This window comes from Cibotium barometz, chromosome 50 (assembly GCF_041138505.1).
Source record: "Cibotium barometz isolate CiBa-2024 chromosome 50, ASM4113850v1, whole genome shotgun sequence".
In the NCBI taxonomy this organism is placed as follows: domain Eukaryota; kingdom Viridiplantae; phylum Streptophyta; class Polypodiopsida; order Cyatheales; family Cibotiaceae; genus Cibotium; species Cibotium barometz.
In genome coordinates, this window is record NC_141095.1 from 27401138 (window position 1) to 27408472 (window position 7335).

A 7335-nucleotide genomic window follows, 5' to 3' on the forward strand; every position below is an offset into this window, starting at 1 on the left:
ACAAGGAATGCCTTCATATTTGATGTAAAAGTTGGTATTATAGCTCACTTAGGTCGTATAAAAGGGCTACTATTGTGTGGCAAGTCTTTTCCTTGTTGCAATCAGCTCATTTGGTGGAGAATGACACGGCTAGTAATTTTTTGGTAATATATCTTCTATTACGGAAAAAGAAGAAGAAGAAGAAGAAGAGAGATGTGTGAATCCACACACATATTTATAATAGTGTTCATCCCAATAAAACATATGCACATCTCACACTATGAGTGTATTCACACATGTAGTCACTCACATTCGAATATATACCACGCAGCAAGTGTAAGATCTCCTCTCTAGCCATGTGCAACCACATGGTAGCAGTGTAATACCAAGAGGGTAGGGCTCAGGCCACAACAACGCACTGGTCAAGTACTAGTGGTATTAATAAAGCATGCTTGTTAAAATTTTTCTATGTGTACAATGATGGGGGAAGATCCTAGTGGGGGAAGATCCTAGTGGGTCATTTTTTGTTAGTGAAGGTAGGTGCGATTTGCAACTTAGAGGTTTGGGAGTCAAGATTGGGCATGACTTCCAATCTCTCCGTATATAACCTAGGTGCTGGCCCCTTGTTTGATGAGGACAAAACATTTTATATTTTGGCTTAAATTTTTTATCGCGTGTTCATAGAGAGGCCGATGTGCTTGCTTTGTCCTCGTGGTGGTGGCCACCATCACGGCCGCCACCGCCACCACCACCACGCCGCCTGGCCTGCCGAAGGAACGCCACCACCTCTTGCATAGATGGGCGCCTTTGTGGGGCCGCGCTAGTGCAAAGGAGGGCAATATTGAGCACCTGCCACCGTCGCCATGCTCTCCCTATCAGCATCCGCCACGTCAATCTTGCCATCGAAGACTTTCCATATGCCCTCCTTGGACTGGACTAGCCGCCCCACCCACCGCACTACCCTTTTTGAAACTCCCTGCATGTGGGGCTCCTCCCTGTCACCAGCTCCAACACCACCACCCCATAGCTGTACACATCGCTCTTCTCATCCACCTTCAGCGTATATGCATATTCTGCAAAAATTTAAGCCCTTCATTCGAACTCGATTAGTCTGTTAGGTCACTAATAATCACATACGCAATCCTGGATTAGAGATTAAAAAAGTGGACATTTAGCGCTATATACTAATTAGTCCCCGGGAGTAATCAGAGATTATCAAAGTCACTACTGATTACCCCTTGATTAGAGACAATAATGTCAGTATTCTCGAGCCCTGGATTAAAGATTATCAAAGCACTATGCATTATAGGCCTTTGATTAGGGCTAGTCGTCATTCATAAACCTAGATTAGAGATGGTCACGCACTCCGGCCTTTACCAAATATTGACGCGAAGCTGCTTGCTTTAATGGGTTCAATTATGTTATGAAAATTGATTAGTTAAAAAGTTTACTTCACCCGGTGCAATGTAGGCAACGGATCCAACCACGCCAGCCATGGCGCCGGCTCTGCCTTTGAACGTCTTTGCCACGCCAAAATCTGCAATCTTAGCTTGGAAATCGGAGTCTAAGAGGATGTTGTTAGACTTGATGTCTCTGTGAAGGATGAAGGGCACTTGTCGTGCCCATTCTCCTCCTTGTATACATCACCCTTGCAAGAGCTCCACACAAAGCTACAGCACATGCTCCCATTAGCAACGCAAAAGGAACTATCTTTCGCAATTTGGCACTGTCTTTCCCCTTCATAATAGAAGCACCAGTTTTCTCACCACAAACTTGAGAGAAGCGTAGTGATGGGTTTCCCTCAAAACTACTGGAATTAAGCTCCCCTCTCAGTGACTCCGGGACAGTTCCAGATAAATTGTTGTGGGAGACATTGAAGAGCACATAAGTGAAATTGGCCATGGCAGTAGGTATGCTTCCATTCAAGTGATTGTTGGAGAGATCCAAGCGATTATTAGGCTTAATTGAGAGGGTATTGGCCCGGAGAGCTGGTTTTGAGACAGATAAAGGGAGGTGAGGGCCTGACAACTGCCAATCCTTGTGGGGATCTCACCAGAAATTGAGTTAGAGGAGAGGTCTAGAGTCTCTAATTTAGTGAGGAGGCCAATGTGGCAGGGTAGAGGTCCGGAGAGCTTGTTTTGGGAAGCACTTAGTTTGGTTAAGTTCGGGAATTGGCTGATTTGGGTTGGAAGGGGGCCTTCGATTTGGTTTGAATCCATGCAGATGACCTGCAGGCTGTAAGATGGAGAATTGGGCAGATTAATGCTACCTGAAAGATTATTATTTTGCAGCATGAGGACTTGTAGGCTTGGTAGCTTCCATAGCTCGCTTGGCACGCTGCCGAAGAGATGATTTTCGCTAACCCAGAAGCGGAGCACACTCCCGCAGCTGCCGTAAGCTGTCGGAATTTCTCCCGTCAGGAGGTTGTTCTGCAGAGAGAGGTATTTCATCTCGTTGTTATGGCACAAGTTAGGAGGGATGGAGCCCGTGAAGGCGTTATTGGCGACATCAAACAGGAAAAGGCTCGAGTGCAGGCCCCATTGGGGAGAGAGGTTGCCGGAGAAGTGGTTAATGAAGAGTACGACGGTGGAAAGCTTGGCGAGGGTGGCGAGTCCGTCCGGCAACCTGCCGGTGAGCTGGTTGTTGTACAGCTGTAGATTGTTTAGGGAGGAGAGGTTGGCGAAGCTGTCCGGCAGGCTGCCGGAGAAATGAGGTGAGGGAGGTTAGATAAGGCGGGTATTGAGCCGGAGAGGTTATTTTTCCAGATATAGAGGTAGGTGAGCTTCGTGAGGTTGGTGAAAGAGGCGGGGATGCTGCCGGGGAGGAGATTGACAGAGAGATCGAGCAAGGAGAGGCGCGAGAGGTTTGCGAGGTTGGCGGGGATGGAACCCAGGAGGTTACAACTCTGATCAAGGTTAAGGCTTTCTAGGCTAGCCAGGTTGCCGAGCTCAGGGGGACGTTCGCCGGGATCGAAGTGATTATAAGAAACGTCTAGCTGCTGTAAATTGGAGAGATTGCCGAGTTGCGAGAGTATGGTGCCGGAGATACTGTTTCCCCGCAGTCGGAGCAGGGTTAAGTAGGGAAGGTTTCCAAAGTCTGTCGGGATGGGCCCGACGAAAGAGTTGGCTTCTAAGGTGAGATACTGCAGTTTGGAGAGCTTGGAGCTGTTGGACGGCAGAGGCCCGTAGAGCAAGTTCTCGCTGAGATCCAGCGCCGTGAGGTGGGGGCAGTGCTCCAGCAAGAAGTAAGGGAAGCTCTGGATGAAGTTGTAGCGCAGGTAGAGCAGGGTGAGGTTGGGCAGATCGCACAGAGGTCGGGTCAGTGTGCCGTTGAGATTGAAATTGGTGAAATTGAGGCCTACCACAGTGGAAGAGGTATTTGAGCACATCACGCCCTCCCACGAGCACACCGACGCCAAATTGCCGGCCTTCCACCTCGTGAGCACGCCGTCGTCTCCCTCCAAACCCTTCTTGAACTCGAGAAGCGTAGTGGCTTCCCCGCTTATAAGGTTATACACGGCTGCGCCGCCAATGGTGCAGCAATTTACTACCAAAAGAAGAGAGGCTAGCAGCTGACCGCCCAACATTGCTACGCTAGAAACTTGCTCCGCCTCCCCTGGCAGGATCAGCAGCCCTTTATTCACTCAGAAGAAAAATAATTTACTACCAAAAGAAGAGAGGCTAGCAGCTGACCGCCCAACATTGCTACGCTAGAAACTTGCTCCGGGCAGGATCAGCAGCCCTTTATTTACTCCGAAGAAAAATAATTTGAAAAAGTTGAACCGACCTTTTTCCCAATTTTCAAAGTCTCCTTCTTCTTTTTCATACTTTCCCACATGCCTTTCTAATTTCCTCCCAATTTTCAAAGTTTCCTTCTTTTTCATTGCCTTTCTAAATTCCTCCTTTGACCATCTCCATCACTTCAAGAATAGAGAACGACCATCTCCATCACACCTTCTTTTTGATGGCCACCTTTGCCCTTCAAAATTGACGGGTTTGGTGAAATATAGCAAGTTTTTTTGTATTTTAATATAATTTTTGATGGGCATTTTAAAAATTCACCAATATTTTATGGCCAAAATGTTCAAAAATGGGTGTCATGCCGTCAAAAGCAACTATGATCCCCACCTCCATTTCTTGGATTTACTTCAAAAAGGACCTCTCCAAAGGGGTTTTAACTTTAAAGTTGTAGTCTTGCAAAGTTAAGAGAAATGGTCCTCCACAGAAGCTAAGTGGTCACATCTCAATAAAATTGATGGAGGGTTCATGCTAAAGTTTTTTACGTGAATATGTACAATATGTTCAAAAACATTTAGTGGATGGTAGACGCCAATGTTTTTTATTTCGTGAAAATCTACAATATGCTTAAATTTGATATGAACAAAAATGCATTGAAAGTTAAGATTAGAGTTTATTAAGATACAACTCATGAAATAAGGACTTTTGAGCGATAGACCTTGAAAAACTAGGACATGACTAACATACTTCAAGGGAGCATTGTGATGTATTTTTGAAATCTAGCCAATATGCTAGAGAAAAAGTGTTAGATTTGCTAGATTTTAATTTCATGGTAATACAAAAATATGTTTCGTGATAGATCATTCATGGGTAAAGCATCATGTGTTAGATTTCAAAGGCTCATAAAATGACAATCTCCAAATCTATAGCTACAGTTGGGCCCATAGTATATTTCAAAGAGGGTGATACTACTTGTTTATAGAAATTATTCTCATAGTAAACATCGATTAGACATCACTTTCCAATGCTCTCTTTCTAGCGTAGGTTGCTAGTCATTAAGGTATTTATCGGTTATATCTTAATTTTTTGCATTAATGTTGGTAGGCCATTAATAATCAATGTTGATTCGATCCTTGTTAATCTCCTCATCATTCGTAGCCAGTAATTTTCCATTTAGGACGTCTTTAAGCTCCTCATCATTCATAGCCACCAATTTTCCATCTGGCATATCTTTGAGCTCCTCACCTTTAATGCCTTTAAGGTCCTCATCGTTTATAGCCATGAATTTTCCATCTGGCATGTCTTTGAGATCCTCCTCAAAATATTTCTTTCTTTCTTGGATCAATTTGAGTAGTTTACGACTATCTTGGATCTTATAATTAAGAATGAAGACAACCTAGTATACATGTATTATACACCACTGGTGGTTTATTAGATTATATAAATACTCAACACCATTGGTGGTTTATTAGATTAAATTGACATGCACAAAAGAAAATATTTTAGAAATTGGTGTAGTATGTAATGAAGGATCCACCTTATGTACATATTCACATTATTCTAGGAGAAATGGTGTTAGCCACTTTATAGGAGAAATGGTGTTAGCCACTTTATAGGAGAAATGATGTAGTATAATGAAGGATCCATCTTATATACATATTCACATTATTCTAGGAGAAATGGTGTTAGCCACCTTACAGGAGAAATGGTGTTAGCCACTGAAGGATCCATTTTAATATGTACATATTCACATTATTATGGGAGAAATAGTGTTAGCCACTTTATAGGAGAAATGGTGTTACTTCATATGTTAACATGGTTTCACCTGCCCAACCTACCGTAAGGTGCTTTGCCATCTAATTTGCTAGAATATCCACCTATATTTTGTCAAATGGTGCACAACTTTATAAAGCGGCCTTAGCTTAAATCCAAACAAGAAAGTCATTAGCTTTGTGCACATACTTGCTTTTGGCTAAAACTAGTGGGCTGGGACTATTTTTAAGTTTTGTCCATCCTAGTGTGAGAGTTAATCATTTGCTTTTGGCTAAAACTAGTGGGCTGGGACTATTTTTAAGTTTTGTCCATCCTAGTGTGAGAGTTAATCATTTGTATATAAGCCATTTCAACATTGAGCAATACACATTCATTCCCTTGCAATAGAATACTTAGGAGATGTTCTTCTTCCCCCTACCCTCTTGTTTGTGTTTTATTAAATCATTGCTTGCTTCTGCTAGATAGATTTTTTGTCCCTCTTATTAGCTTCTTGCTTGTGTTTTTTTGCATCTTGCTTGCTTTTGCTAGATAGATTTGTTTGTCGCTCTTATTAGCTTCTCTTCATCCGCCTTTTATAAGATATAACCATTGTTATAAAGGATACCTCCTTCTTGGCTCCATCTAGGCCAAGGAAGCTCTAACTTCACCCCCTTAGCAAAAGGAGCATTGTAATGTGTGGTAAGAGAATAAAGGATGTGACTAATCACCTAGCATACCCATGGGATAAGTTACATCTATGGTTCTATATATGATAAAGTACCAAATGACACATGCTTTGGAAAGGATAAGGTAACCTCTTGACCTGAATATATTTGGCATCGATGTCAAGGAAAAGATGTTGAGATATTAAGCTCAACTAGTGCTATAGACATTAACTTGTCTAAGTGATAGCTTTCGCATACTTTATACCACTAGCATGGTTGGTGAGATTATAGTTGATGACCCGCCTAGGTGATAGATTCCATGCACTTATGTCGCTGGCATGGTTGATATGCTACCAGTTAGACAACGATAAGCTATGTGATAGCCATATTTGGATTACTAGAGTACGCCATAATTATAGTGTCAGCTCTCATATAGTTGGGTTCACACTATGGACCAACCATTATATGTTATAGTAGGATATTACTTTTCCTTATAGTATGTACTCTTGTCTCTTTAGTTTATGACTGTAGAGAATAGAAGAAGATAGAATAAAATTCAGCCATCCATCTCTCTCTTGTGTCACTCTCTCTTGTGCGTGCGCGCGTGTGTGTGTGTGTGTGTGTGTGTATGTGTGTGTGTGTGTGTGTGTGTTTGTCTGTGTGTCTGTGTGTGTTTTTATTTGCAAGGAACTTAAGCTCTCCCTCTCCACTGCATTCTCTTTATGGTATTTAGATCCTCAGCTCATGTGTGTGTGTTTATTTGCAAAGGAACTCATTGAGACAAGCAGTCCCTCTCCATTGCATTCTCTTTATGGTATTAAAGCCCTAGTTCATGTGAGAGCTAAGGAGGTAAGCAAGGGGCATGAACAAGGAAGGAAAGGAAGTGGTACACGAGTAAGTGTATTTCCATATCTTTCCCTCTTTGATTTTGGAGCAACACCTTTGATAAGCTGTGTGGAGAGCTACAGACAGACAACAGGAAAAGCATTGTCTTATATTTATCCATCCTCCTAGGTGAAGGAAGAAGACCACATTGTTTGTAGCTCTAACTATGTTGACTACATTTTTTCATGTTTCTACATGATTCAGGTGCATTTTGGTCCCGTTTTGACTCTGTAAGAGTTTTGCAAGTACTCTATGAAACTATCAATTTTAACTGTATAAGCCTAATTTCTAGTCGAAGTAAAGTTGCAAGAAGAAAT

At 42.5% G+C, this 7335-nt stretch overlaps 1 pseudogene; it reads right to left on the reverse strand.

The window, feature by feature from the left end:
- Positions 1-251: 251 nt before the first annotated feature.
- Positions 252-3719, reverse strand: LOC147609991 (uncharacterized; annotated as a pseudogene).
- Positions 3720-7335: the final 3616 nt, after the last annotated feature.